At 45.2% G+C, this 14,802-nt stretch overlaps 1 protein-coding gene and 1 pseudogene across 1 annotated transcript in view; one reads left to right on the top strand and one right to left on the bottom strand.

Moving 5' to 3' along the window:
- Dpp6 (dipeptidyl peptidase like 6) overlaps positions 1 to 14,802 on the top strand; it is an 840,304-nt gene that overhangs the window by 73,549 nt on the left and 751,953 nt on the right. The gene's annotated exons all lie outside the window — the stretch shown is intronic.
- Positions 6,823 to 7,663, bottom strand: LOC101579802 (annotated as a pseudogene).

Here is a 14,802-nt window from a genome sequence, read left to right as displayed (position 1 = left end):
ATGGGAGGACCCGCCCTGGATGTGGGTGGCAACAACCAATAGGCTTGTAGCTGTTGTTATTGACCTCTGTAAGGTTCAGCATCACTGTGCTAGGCAGTTCTTTGTAAGCCAAGTTGACACATGACAATCAGTGGCCATGCTGCCTGGTATCATTGTTCTGCCTCCCCCGTCCTTCTCCCCACTTGGAGATGGTAGACAAAGAGAAAAAGATTTAAATTCTCGCATTGGTACTACTGACTGGTAAAAACAGATCATCGCTGATTGGATAGTCAGCTTGGCTTGAGCAGGGAGGTTAAAATATACTGTGTAGATTTGTATCACGAGTCATCTCTACCCCAGAGGTAGGGTGCCATCGTCTCTTTCCTGGGTCATTTGGAGCACAGTTGCTTGCCAGAGCTTTTGCAGTGGGACGAGGGAGAATGTGGGTCACGCAGCTGGGTGAGGAGCCTCAGGACGAGCCGTGGAGGCAGCGCGCGCGTCACTGCCTCTGGTCCCCTCCTGCGGAGATCGCCTCATTGCAGGAGATGCCCGGAAGGAACGTCCTGCAGGCGCAGCCCTCTTCCTTCGCCTGGCTGCAGCTGTGCACACACTCACCTCTCCCACAGGAAAGCAACACCGTGTCACAGCGACCTGCTCGAAGGTGCCTGCGGGGCTGTGTGACGAGGGACCCCGCGTCTCTAACTGCAGCAAAGGCATCCGCATCACTTGGAGGACTCACCCCAACACAGCGCATGGGGGTCCGCCCAGGCCTTCCGGTCCAGGAGGCGGGAGGCCGATTCTGGGACCTCATGTGCGCCCAGCTGACTCTGGGGCTGCTGCGGCTGCGGGCACGAGGTCCGCACTCAGAGCCCAGGTTCATCCTCAGCTGTTCTCGGAAAGCATTCGAAGGTGACAAAGTGCGGCTGACATTCCAGACCCCGCCCGAGTGTTTCTATGCCTCAGTCTGGCAAGGACAGTTTTGCGTGGGCCTCACGGTCCAGAGGTCTGTGGACAGATAAACCGCTGTGTTGCATGCAGAAGTTTGCTATTTTGATTTCGTACAAAAGGCAAAATTTGCTCAAATACCAGGATTATTCTTGGTTGTTTTTATCAGTCTGTGTTGGTAGTACACAGTGTTTGTGATCCTTTGTAGCACCTTTTTTATTCTCCTTCCTTCCCCCTCCCTCCATCTCTCTTTTTAAACTTATTTATTGGATACAGGGTCCCGCTATGCAGCTCAGACTCCTAGTGATCCTCCTGCCTCAGCCTCCCTTGTGCTGGGATTACAGGTGTGCGCCACCACCCGGGATGGAATTTGGGACCTTGCGCTGGTCAGGCAGGCGCTTACGCTGCTGAGCTATCTCCCCGGCCCATCATCCCTCCTCCTCTTGATCGCCTTCCTGTCTGCAGAAGGTCTCCCTGCGCCCTGCTCCCTATTACCTGCCTTTTACTTTGCTCTTTTTTTTTGTACTTAGCGTCGCTCAGATAAGAGAAACCACAGGTTATTGAAGCTCGTGTGTCTGATTTAGTTCACTAGCCTTCTGGTCTCAAGGTCCACGCATTTTCCTATAAGTGACTCAAGTTTGGGCTGTTTATGGCACAGTAGTGTTCCACTGTGTGTGCGCTTTCTTTATCCATTTATCTGCTGAGGGCCATAGAGGCTGCTTCCAAGGTCCAGCCACTTCCTGATTCTCAATGGTTGAAGCAGGGTCTTTGCACTGAACTATGCCTCCAGTTCTTTTTCTTTTTCCTTTTTATTTTTTTTGGCAGAACTGGGGATTGAACTCAGGGCCTTGTGCTTGCCAGGGAAGCATTTATTCTACTGAGCCATCTCCCCAGCCCTCCTCCAGGTCTTTTTAAACGTTATTTTGAGACTATGTCTTGCTAAATTAGTAAGTTTCTAAGGCTCTTCCTGCCTCAGCCTCCCCGAGGGCTGGGATTAGAGGCATACACCACATAGTAGGCCTGCTTATTTGTTTGTTTGCCTTGCAATACTGGTGAAGAAGGAGCCAGGAAGATAGCTCAGCGGCATAAGTGCCTGCCTAGGCAAGCACAAGGTCCTGAGTTGTATCCCCCCCTCAGTACCACAAAAAAGAAGAAGAAGAAGAAGAAGAAGAAGAAGAAGAAGAAGAAGAAGAAGAAGAAGAAGAAGAAGAAGAAGAAGAAGAAGAAAGAGGAGCTTTAATCCTGGTGAAGAAAATCAGAAGCACTCTTCTACTGCACTACAGCCCTGGGCCTACTCCTAGGAAGAATAAAAATAATTTTTAAATATTTCCCTTCCTTATGTTTTTATTTTCTTTTGTTTTTATTTCATGTATTTAGTACTGGATCTCACTACGTGGATCGGACTCATAGTGAGCTTCCTGCTTTCAGCCTCCCAAGGGCTGGGATTACAGGTGTGCGCCACCACACCTGGTGTCATTTGCAGTCTCAGTGTGCCCTGGGTTGGGCTGCACAGCGCGCCAGGGATGGAACCCCAGCCACTGCGCTCTGCCTAAGCAGGCGCTTTAATGCGCTGAGCTATCTGCCCCCCCTGGGTTCGTTACTTCCAAGTTTTAGCCCATCTCTGTGTAGGAAAGTGGCTTGGAAAAGAACATCCAGCACTGCAGCAGAGGAAACGCAGAGATGCAGAGGGACGCAGCAGAACGTGCTGGGGACACTGGGAACAGCCAGCTGCGACGGTGTCCTGCCCCACGCTTGAGGGACTCCAGGGGAACTCGGATCTCCGCACCCAGACAATGACAGCGGACTTCCCGCCCAGAGGCGGAGCCTCACCTGGGACAGCAAGCTGCGGAGGGCTTTCCCCCGTCCCCGAAGCGGGAGGCAGGGGCCGCCCTGGAGGGGCACTTGGATGGGAAAAGATGCTGAGGAGATGCCAGGGGGCCAACTGCTTCCTGCGCAGGGACCACCCCGCGGTCCTCACGGGTGCTCGTGGGCTGCGCCTCAGCGTCAGGGTGGGAGAACCCCGATGAGGTAAAACGGAGTGAAGTAATCCCCCCCCCAAAGATCCTAACACTGATCTGAAATATTATGGAATAGTGGTGTGTGCAAAAGTGCAAAGTAGTTTGCTAAAGGACCTCGCAGTCCTAAGAGACTTTATATTATACCTGCACTCGCAGACGCTTTCCTGCTTTGAAAGCCAGAGCACTCCTGATTTATCACCGGCTTTCAAGAGCCACCCTGGGACGGTCCAATGCAGAGGTCTCCACTCAGGGGACCGAGGCGTCTTTCCCTAGGACCTGCCCACATCCTCTGGTCCGCAGCCCGGTTCCCTCTCTCGTCTCCATGCCAAGCACTGGATTCCAGCTGCTTAAACTCATTTTTCTTGTGCTGAATGAGGCATTGAATTAAATTCTTCAAATACAAATTAGAGGGAACCTCTGCATTACCAGGAAGATTTGTATCTTGTTAAACAATATGATAGTCAGAGGCAAATGAGTTTGCACGGACGACTCCAACCAAATTGGCTTTGCCCACATGGTGAAATCTTTTCACATCCCTGATACGTTCCACACGAATGCATAAATCTTAAAGCTACCGGAGTGAGCTGAAAATAGGAATGCTCTAAGCATTTGCTGCAGACAAAAGATATTTGAGAAGGTAGGCTGAGGGAAATGGGGGCGGGTCCCGGGATGACAGCTGCGTCATTCACCTCGCCCCGGGCAAGGGACAACCAGGGCTTGCAGGACAGGGCACCGTCCTTCCGGGTGGTGCACCTGTCCCGCCGACGGTGCTTCCTCAGACGGTGGCCTCAGGTTTCGCCCTTCATTGTGTGGGCTCTGTGCGACCCCCTAGCTCAACACTGGCCTGCCTTTCCCGGGCTTTCCACTGGTGACCCACTGGAGACACTAGCAAACGACGCTGAGATGAAAGGGTCATTGCAAAATGCAGACAGACAAACAGGCCTCACGCGTGAAGGTGGCTCCAGAAATGAAGGTGTGAGTGGGTAGATGTTTTACCAAAGCCTGCTACGTTGTGGACCTTACATTAGGGATTTGTACAATTCATCCTCACATTTTCTATGGCTGCAATCCATGACTCAATAACTGCAGTAATTTCTCCGTTCTTCTTTGGATGAGTGTATTTTAAGTTCTGCTACTAATTTTAAACGACTGAATTCCTTTCATGAGGTGTTGTGCCCCTCTGTAGCACTTATAGAACTTGTTGCCTTCGTATATTTTGTGGTAGTCATTGTACTTTTCCTATGACACATGCATTACTTAATCAGTACTGTCCTACAGGAGGCTCCAAAGTTTATAGCACAAGAAGCAAGACCCAAGGATGCCCCTTGACTCCACAGCGGAACAGCATGGTAGTGCTTGGAGAAGTATCTCATTGATTTAATGGGAGTTTCTGTTCATTTCCATTGCATATTGTCTACTTCCATTTTTTCCTAACTCGCCATTTTTATCTGCCACTAGTTTTGATGAGGATTCCTGATCAATTATTGTTGCATCAGCTCTTGTGATTCAATATTCGTGTAGTTAATATTATTTGACTTATAGCTTTTCCCTGTTTTTTTTCTTTTTGAGACTCAGAGTTGTTTTCTGTTTTCCACTTATAATTGTGTTTTGTGATGTTAGCCTATTTGATCATGCTTAAAGCTACTTTTCTCCTCCAAAATTAGGAAGAATTTATCTTAATTGTGATCCTTTTTGGACTTGGTCTTTCATATTTAAATCTTCAGGTCAGGCTGGACAAATAGCTCAGCAGTTTAAAGTGTCTGCTTAGATGCAGGCCTGGGAGTTCGATCCCTGGGCCTGCCGTATGGGCCCTGCCCCCTGGGCCCTGCCCCCTGGGGGCACACTGAGAAAGTGATTGAGACTGGGCGTGGTGGCCTGAGCCTATAATTGCAGCTCTTGGGAGGCTGTAAACGGGCAGATCACTAGGAGTCTGATCCAGTAGTGAGACCCTGAACACCCTGTACACACTGTCCTAAATACAAAACAATAAACAAAAGAATAAATAACTCTTCAGATTAACTGATTTTGCCTTATAAAAGTGAGTTGGGGGAGATAAACCTAAATTTTCTAAGTGATTCGCAAGTTGTTAGAAAACTTTTCAGGCGGTATCTTTCTATTAGAAATCCACTGTTACCATACTGAAAATTATTCTTGAGATCTGTAGCTAGGTTTGAGGGATAAATTTAAACTCAGAAATAGACCCAAATATTGGATGAAAATTGGTGTTCTTCTAACAGTCAAATCTCCTGTGCAAATTCATTACCAATGTTTTTTTTTTTTTTAAAGTTTGAATTTATGTTTGGAAATAAAAATGCAAATTAAAAAACTTTTACAAAATTGTCACACAAAAACCCATCTCAGGATATCATTACGTGCTACATTTACTTTAGGAAAAGTTAATAGATCTTATCAAAACAAACAGTTGTCAATTATAAATGTAAATTCCTTTCTTTGAGTCAAAAGGAAGTTCACATGTAGTGTCAGACTGAAAGGAAGTGAAGCACACAGGCACAGCCAGCCATGGCGGGCTCCGTGAGCCAGGACGCCCGGAGCCTGGCCTGCCCCACTGGGGCTGAGCTCTGGCCCGCAGTTTCCCCACATGCAAAGAGGGGCTCAGACTGGATGCTCCCATGTACTGTGGTCCTTTTATTGTAGGTAACAGTACAGAATGCTACCACTATTATTACTCTGATTGTAAGATTCAGCAGTGTACCACATGCTTACAAATTGTACTGTGAAGGATATTATGATGTGTGTGACTGTTCAGAAAAGCTCCACCTTAGGACTCTCTCACCTGGTTCGCATTTCCACGCGCCTCGGGGGTGTCTTCCACACACTGTATGCTCCTGCAGAAACCGTCCGGCAGGACGTCTGTAGAGTGGCACCTGGGGCTCTGCCTCATTTGGACAGAGCCGCTTCTCACCCAGGCTGAAGCCATCATGCAAACTACAGACTGCCCAGCAGGCCTGTTTATTGTTCTTGCCTCTCCTTCCACTGTTTCTTGTGTAGACGCTACGTTAGCTTGTTTCGCAGAACTTCTTCATCGCATCCTAAGAATAGTTTGTGGTTTGTACCTAACAGATCTTGCTGGCGTGTAAATTTCATCTGATGCATATAAGAACAAATGAAAGGAAACATACTGGTAGAGCTTAGCACCCTCTAGTTATGATACTGTCTCTCTAGGAATAGTGTGTGTTGCCTGTAAAGAACCAATTCGATTTACTCATAATTCTTCTTAAATATGTTCTTTCCTTGTCAATAGTAGGGATGATTTTTTACAAGAAATACATGCTCAGAACAAACCATTGGAGCAAATGGACCTGTTGAGCTGAAAAGATTAACAAAGTTCCTGATTTAAACTTACAGTTGATTCTTTTTCATACATCAGTTCTAAATTACAGGTCCAAACCTCTGAGCATGCCTGTGGATCTGCAACACCTAACAAACATGAGTCCACATCAGCATTTCTAGTCTTACAAAAACTAGCGTGCATAATCTTAAGTGTGGGTGGGGGAGTTTCGTTAAAATTCACTGCTGCAAAGTTTAACTTTCTCATGATTATTTGAAAATTCACAGCATGCATCACAAAATGTTGCTAATTATGAAACATGTAAAATGACAGTAATTCCTTTTCATAGTGATTATGCCACAATCCATATCTATTTATTCCTAGTTAAATTCAATTTTAACTCCCTGATTCTGGGGTTGAAGTAGGTTCCTAGTGGTTCTTCTACCAGGGAAGTGGTGTGGTTCTGACATAGTCAATCAGAGAAGGCAACACAGTACCATCTATGTTGTTTCCTCACTTGACATACAAACTTAAGTCAACCATGTTTTAAACACAGTTAAAATACACTGAAACATATAAAAATAAATAAAGTTACAGTTTTTTTGGGAGCATGGACATAGTACCTGGAATCTGTCTCTTTGCATGAAAAGTGAAATCGAGGGAAAAGGACTCAAATTCCATCACTACCTGCTGGCTAACCCGAGTAAGCATGTGCATACGCTCCAGCTTGTGTGCGTATCATTCTAGCAAAGCACGCGGTGACGGGATGAACCAGGATCCGTGCTCTGAGTATCTCTAGGAATAGTGTCCTGGTGCTGCGGAGTACGCACACAGGAAGTCGGCCTGTGCTGGCGTTTTCTGGCATGCCATGTCACCATCAACACCACTGTCTGTCTCAGCACCACAGTCCATTCCATACCCCGGCAAGCCTGGAGAATGAGAAATTCGGGTTTTCCAGCTAGACTTCTACAAAGATCGCCCCTGAAGAACTTTGTTAATCTTTTCAGGTCAACAGGTCCATTTGCTCCAAAAGTTCCTTCTCACCATGGCTTACAATTACACAAATAAAGCTGCTCCTTTTGCTATGACCTTCTCTAGGAACACTGTACAACAATTCCATGATTTCTTCACTGGGAAGATCATTTTTATTTCTCGTTTCATATTTCAAGTTCACAAATGTTTCTCTGATGTTTTCTGCATCTATATCTGTACAAGATTGAGCTGTCATTCCAGTACTTTTATCAAAGTTCTTATTATTAATTATTGTACATAGACCCATTTCAGGGTGATCCATTTTGTATCTACTGTCCAAGAATATTCCAGAGTCCATTGATTTGCTTCCATGTACGATCTTTGTTTCTAAATCTTTCATGGACCTTGCATCCACTGAGTTTTCAGCATGCTCCATGGTACTTTTCTTAACTCTCAGCTCTGTGAGGCGCAGCATGGTTTCCAACCAATGTTATTAATTTGAATATTCCCAAGGCTTTTATAGAGCGTTCCTTTTAGTAAATAAAAATCCACTCCTCTCACCCACTGCCTGCAGCTAATTGCACAGGTAGAAGTCCCTGTCCCTTAATGCCAGGGGCCCATGGACTCTTTCTGTAAACTCTTCTGGTCTTGTGGTCCCCAGTCCCTTTCTTTCTTGCTTCACAAGTACATGGATGGTGTTAAGTGATGCAGAGCGGGTTAGTGCCAAACAACCTTCCCTGGACTGTCTGCCCAGACTCAGGCAGAGTTTGCCCATCAGAAAATAGTCTTGCCCTTCTGACGTTTTTTGCTTTGCTTTTGTCTTTTGAGACAGGGGCGCTATACATTTCAGGCTGACCTTGAGCTCACATTGTAGTGCAGGCTGGTCTCAAAGTCCTCGCAGTGATCCTCTGGCCTCAGGCTCCCAAGTGCTGGGATCACCTGATCAGGCTTTAACAATTTGAAAGCATGAAGCACCTTCCTAGCTCATGGGACGCCAAGCTGTGAGCCACACCGGGCTAAGGGACCAGCTGGCCTCCTCCCCGCGACGGCTCTTGGGAGACAGTCATCACGTAATTTTCATCATTTCTAGCTAGCGACTAATATACTTTTCAAATGTGAGGTTTTTGAATTGGCATAGGTATGAATTGGCATAGGCAGACATTGTTTGACATGAATTTCTGTGAACGTATACAAAATCCATATGGTTGAAATAAACAAAACATGGAATGCTTATGTCTCAGATTTAGATGAATTATCACATCAGTATGCTTTGATGTGAAACATTTGATCGTCGAGATATAAAGAATAATACAATGAAGTGTTCAGCGTTGATTTCTGTTAAAGAAATAGGCAATTTAATGGAATAAAGATGAGTTATAGCAGGAAAGTTTTAAGAGAAATTTGGTTTTAACAGATGGAGTCATAGGGGATGTTTATCAATGTGACAGATAATGCAGTATGAATTTTTCATTGTGTAATGTGGTTTTTATTAAAATATGCTTAATGGAGATCTTATATTAGAAATTATTATAGTGAGACCTCATTTTTCTATAGCTGAAATCTATTATATAATAATTACAGTAGTTTTCACATTTGTTTTTGATGAGCATATTTTAAGTTACGCCATTTATTTTGGAGTAACCTCCTTTATCATGTTTTGCGTCACACTGTAGCATTAATAAAGTTTGTTGTCTAAGTACATTGTAGCCCTCTATAGCACTGATAAAGTTATTTTTACTGACATTAATATATTGCAGTGGATTTTATCAGTATATAGTGTAATGTTTATACATCATATTTCAGAAATGCTTCTCCTAAATAGCATAGATCAGTACTTCACTTTTATTTGTCCTAACAATTTCAATATCTTATTTATTTATTTATTTATTTATTTTTATGTAGTTGGTACAGGGTCTCACCACACAGCTTAGACTCATGGTGATCCTCCTGTTTTCAGCCTCCCCAGATGTGGGATTATAGGCGTGTGCCACCACGCTGGGTTTCGGTGGCTGGCTCAACGGGGGCAGGGCTGGTGCGGCATATGGTGCTGGGATCAAACCCTGGCCCTTGCGATTGCCTAAGCAGGTGCTTAGTCTGCTGAGCTATCTCGCCAGCCCTAATTTCAATGTCTGTTGTAGCTCTTACCATGACAGCGGCCACTGACGCGTTAGAATTCTATTTCAGTGCTTGCTATTGATCAGCCATACTCAGGTGAGGTTTTCTTCTTTTGCTTTCTTTCCTTTTGGATCCAAATACCAAATCACTTTCTTTCCTTCAGAAATATAAAATTAAAATACTGTATTTCTGTTCTTGGGCAGTCACCGTAGAAAATCTGATGTATTTAGTATAACCAGTTGAAATTTAATTGATTCCTTACTTTAAAAAAGGTCTTCAGGCTAACTCTGATCAGCCTATCCTCCCATCTATTTTTATCCTTGCCCAGATTAAATGGTGCCTGGATTTAATTATACCTTGATTAGTTTTAATTGTCTTAGTTATTTGGATTGTTTAAATTTTTATCCAATTATGTACTATTTTCCTTCCTTTGGAAAGAGTAGAGTTCTTGCTCATGAGTTATTGCACAAGTAAATTTATCATGTACTAGCTAAGGTATTTCCAAATTAGCTATATTTCACCCCACTAACTAGGAACACAGAAGGGGCTCCAGGGCCCTGCCTATCACCACACCAAGCTGGGTACCCTCAGCTATAATTTTAGCAATTCTCCTGGGTTTTAATTTCTTTCCCTGACAGCTTATAATTTCGAACTCTTTCTTTTCCTGTACTTTCTGGCTTCATCAGTTTGACCCTTCTCTGAAGCACCTGTTCACATCCTTTGCCATTTTATCTTTGAGTGGTTTATCTCTGAGCTATTGATTTGTCATAATTCATCCCATATCCTGGGCAGAAGCGTTTGGCCAGACACCCGCAGATGTACCTCTCCGTGGGCCCCCACCTGTGCTTCTCTCAAAGGAGCTGTTGGTGGAGTTAAGCTTGTCACTGAACTCCAGTTTCTCAATTTTGTTTTGTGTTTACTTTTTATGTATCTGTTCTGATCAATGCATGTAAGCCTATTAATGGACCAGCATGTGTTCTAACCTTGTAAAATTCAAGGGCCTCACCTTTTCTATCTCATTCATTCATTCCTCCTCTTCTTCTTGAGAACATTTGATTATATGTGCATTATGTTGTTTGAAATTGCCCAGTGTTCAGGGTGGCTCTGTCCTCTGCCTTCATATTGGACAATTACTATGAATTTATCTTCAAAGTCACTGTTTTTTTTTTCCCCCCAGAACTGAGCATTGAACTCAGGCCTTTGTGCTTGCCAGGAAAGCCCTTATTCTACTGAGCCATCTCCCCAGCCCTCTATCTTCAAATTCATATACTTTCTCTACTGCTCTCTATTCTGTTGTTAAGAACATCCTGTGATTTCAAAAAATCAGGCACGGTTCAGCTTTAAAATTTGCATATATATATATATGATTACTCATTTTTTCACTCATTTAGACAAGTGTTTCTCTTCAAGCTCTGTCCATATTTACAAGGAATATGTCAAGTCTTTGCTGGTGCACACATTGGTGGTCTCGAGACCTTCCCTTGATTGCTCTTGACTGTGCATATTTTTGCTACTCCTTTGCATGCCTAGCAGCTCTGTGTGTCTCGTGGATGTTGACGAGACATTCCAGTCCCTGTTCTAGCAGGTACTTGCACTCAGGACAAGTCATCTGAAGCTCATGGTTTTGTACTTTGCTGTCAAAGGCCTACAGGCACGAATGCCAGCATTTTCCCCAGCTCCTGGAAGCATTTCTCAAGCACGCCCAGTTTGGAGCGGTTAGAATCTAACCTCTGCCCTCCTCTGCAGGCCGCAGGTACACCGTGGGTCGGTCCAGGTTTCTCAGGCTCTGGGCTGTGGCTCCCCAAGGCTCGCCTTTCCTGTGCAATTGCAATTCAGCCCACTTGAACGTCCATTGGATTTGACATGTAGAGTTTCGCCCACTCCTCTCTATACCTTGTGCCCTCCTGCAATCGCCTGTCTCCACACACAGCGCTTTGGCAGTCTCGTACCCTCCTGTCACTTAGAGACACGTGTTCTCGGCTTCAGCTCTCTCCACCCAAACAGCACCCCAGGACCAGGCGGATTGCGTGTGTGTGTTACATCGTGTCCTTCCCTCTGCTCACAGATTCAGCCCATGTCTACTCTCAGGAATTCTCTAGATCTGTCAAGTACTCTGTTTTTAAATGCTTTCCCTAGAGTTTATAAGTGTGATATAAGCTACTTTGCCAGTATGAGGATCAGAATGGTCCGAGTCCATATTTGCCTCCGTGAAATCACTCTAGAACTGTGTTTTCTGTGTTCTTAGAGCCATCTTGCAAGATTGCATTTCTTCTATTTTTATTTCTGTACATTCTACTTTGCATTTTTTTTTCTGAATGAGTCATCAGTTTTGGTAGTCTCCTGAGTCCACCATTCTCTCAATTACTTCTTGTCCTATTCAACTCTTCGGTCACTCCGTGCAGTCATCCCATTCTCCTCTGTGTCTTGGGTTGGAGAGGTGAGAGGTGGGGTTTTTGTCTTCTAATCTTTCAGGGCTCATTTTCTTGCATTTATTTCAGGCATCTTCGCTGGTTTTCCCCTTTGGATGTCTATTGAGCAGAGACCTTCAGATGTCCTCCTGTGAGGAGAACTTGTTTCGCCAACCAAGGGCAGGGGCAGCTTTCCACACTGGTGTGGTGAACGCTTGGCTCGATGCTGCGTGGGCCACGCAAAGTGTGCTGTGAGTGGAGCGACCAAACCCAGAGGTGGTTAGAAATGAGGAGCACAGACTTACGTGCTTCTCTTTTGGTGGATGCTTTCAAGACAGTTAAGAACGTGTCAGTGTGGAGGCCACCTGGGTGACCCTCCTTGAAAGAGGCACAATTGTCTCCTTTTGGGCTGAGCCTGAACTTATTTCCATGTATCGATGTGAACAGAGCTGGCCAGGACTTTTGCTTATCCCTTCAACTGGCTCTAAGCAATGGCTATTGGGCCAGCCCAGGGGCTGGTGGTAGTCTTTCGAGACAGGAGGCAGTGTTTCTCCGGAGCCCTCACCTGCTGCTCTCTAGTGTGAGCCGGGTTGAGTTGGGACAAAGAGCCAGTGCTCCACACTGTAGCCTGGGATCGAGCCTCGAGGTAGAGGCTGTGACTTCCTGGGGCTTGAAAGATCATCCCCCAGAGCTGTAGCACCGGTCCTGAAGCATTTGATGCTATCTCAACTGTGTAATGGGGAGCACTCTCTACACGTCCTTCTCTGCATACCGCAGTGGCGGATGCGGGCCTCCTGCCCTGCTCAGCTCAAGGGCTACCTTACCCAGCTCACGTCATAACCTACTTCCTGCCACTCTCACACTCACTCATCCTCAAGCCACTCCTTTCTTCATGAATGAATAAAACCCGGGTTTGGACCTGGGTCGAAGCCTTTGTTGCAGGTAGCTGTCACCACGGCTGGACTTAGGACTCCTGAGCTCCCCGTAACCACAGATAGGCCTGAGTGTCTTTATTCTTGCTGTGGGTTGCACTGGGTGTGGTAGATTGGAATTAGCCTGTTGGGATTTCAGTAATTTATCTGTGGGATTATGATACAAAGAGGAGGACGGGGAAGGGCTCTCTGTTTGTCAGGTCCCGTGTCCCCCTCTCCCTCTGCAGAGGCAAGCCGTCCAACTTCACTGCTCAGTCAGGCTTCCAGGCCTGGACTTTGTTTCTTTTCTTTCCTTTAACCAATTTTCCTCATCACCTGGCCCAGGAATTGGCTGCTTTCCGTGCTCCATAAAACCCTAAGTATATCTCTCATTTTGACTCCCATTAAGCCAAATACTAAGAAAGGAACTATTTAAACTTTACGCATCATGTTTGAGGTTCTATAAAACCCGAGGATTTTTTTAAAAATCTATTTAAAATTTTGTAGAGATTTCCAATTTTAACTTACAGCTACATTATTAAGTAATGTGCTTGTTCGCCCACTCTTAAATTATTTGCTCAATTTTTTAAAACTCTGTTCCTTTATTCCTAGGCTAACTTTATTTGTTTCAGCTTACTATGTCTTATTCTCGCTTGTGAATTTTATACTAATTAGATATGTAATCTCGGTCTAAGTTTAGTTTTTCTTTCTGAGTTTTGAAGTTACTGCACTGTTCACCTATAATGATAGTCTGCAAGTCTGTTTTTTAGTTCATTGTACATAAATTATTTTCTTTTTGTCACTTTTAAGAGTCTTCTTTTAATTCTGGCTTTCTGAAATTTGACAGTCTTTTAAATTTTTGTTTTATATTACCTGTATCTCTGTGTTCTGTTTGTTTTACAGAGAACAATTTCAATTAAGTTAACTACTCTGGGTCTATGAAAAGTTTTTTTAAAGATATTTTTGAATATTTCTCTCTAATATTATCTTCATTTCTCTTTTTCTGCAAAATTCTAGCGCACTAATATTGCACATTTGAGGTCCAGCTTTGGTATGCTTTCATCTTTTCTCTTTTCATTACTCGACTAAATTCTCGAATAAGTACAAAGAGTAATTTCATACTGTATAACTTAGTTTTTAGGTATTTGACTCAAATACCAAGCTTTTAATTTCAGTGAGGCTCTTTTTTGAGATGAATTCTTACTGTGTAGTGCAGGCTGGCTTTGAACTCACAGCCTCCTCCTGCCCCCTGGATGCTGGGGTCATAAGCAGGCACCCCCGTGCTCTGCAGTAATACAATTTAAAATCTGCGTTATTTCTGTGTAGTTTTCCACATGTGACTCTTTGTCTCTCACCTCCCTGAAGACTTCCTTGTGCTCTGGTCTGCCCAGTGACTGTAAGTTACGCAGGTTTCCTTCCGCAGTCGCTGAGACTTGGCTGAGTGCTCAGCCTGTGTTGGATGCTACATCAGGGCAGCCTGGCTGGGAGGGACAGAAAGAGATGCTGCGGTGCCTCAGTCTCTCTCTGGACCATGCAGCGCACGAGGCCTAGCGTGTGGTTCGGGCCTCCATGTCCATGTGTGCAGAAGAAGCCAATGCTTACAGATGAAGCCAGCGGGCCGGGTGTGGAGCACATGTCCGCGTGGGAGCACCCGGGAGGCTGGCGCAGGAGGATCACTGAACGTTCAAGGCCAGTCTGGGCTGCATGTTGACTTCAGAACCACCTTGAATTAAAGAGAAAGACCCTGTCTCAGAAACAGGAAAATTGAAAGAGACCAATGGCTTTGCAAACAGTTATTTTCTCATGTTGTTAGAAACCTAAGAGCCTTTGTGATGTGCATTCCTCACTTCCCTTGCTCCCCACGCTCACTGAACCGCTTGCACATTGGCACCCGCCAGGACGAAGCCAGCTGCAAAGGACAGACTTTAGCTCAGGCTATTTTCAGTGAGGTGAAGGAGAAGGGTGAGCACACTGTGAAGTAAGGTGTGTCCAGAGCTAATTTTGGGCCCTGAGGGGGCCACCTCCTGGCCACCAGCAGCCACTCGTGCATGCACTGCCTGGGTCCCCATGCAGTGCCAGCTGCTTCACTGAGACCCGGAGGGAAGGGGGAGCAGGGGCGCCCAGCGCCTCACGGCTCCGGCTGCACGTTCAAGCTCTCACCTTTC

This window comes from Octodon degus, unplaced genomic scaffold (genome assembly GCF_000260255.1).
Source record: "Octodon degus isolate 3935 unplaced genomic scaffold, OctDeg1.0 scaffold00027, whole genome shotgun sequence".
NCBI lineage: Eukaryota > Metazoa > Chordata > Mammalia > Rodentia > Octodontidae > Octodon > Octodon degus.
Note: the sequence above shows the minus strand (reverse complement) of the source record. Positions and strands in the feature narration are given on the sequence as shown.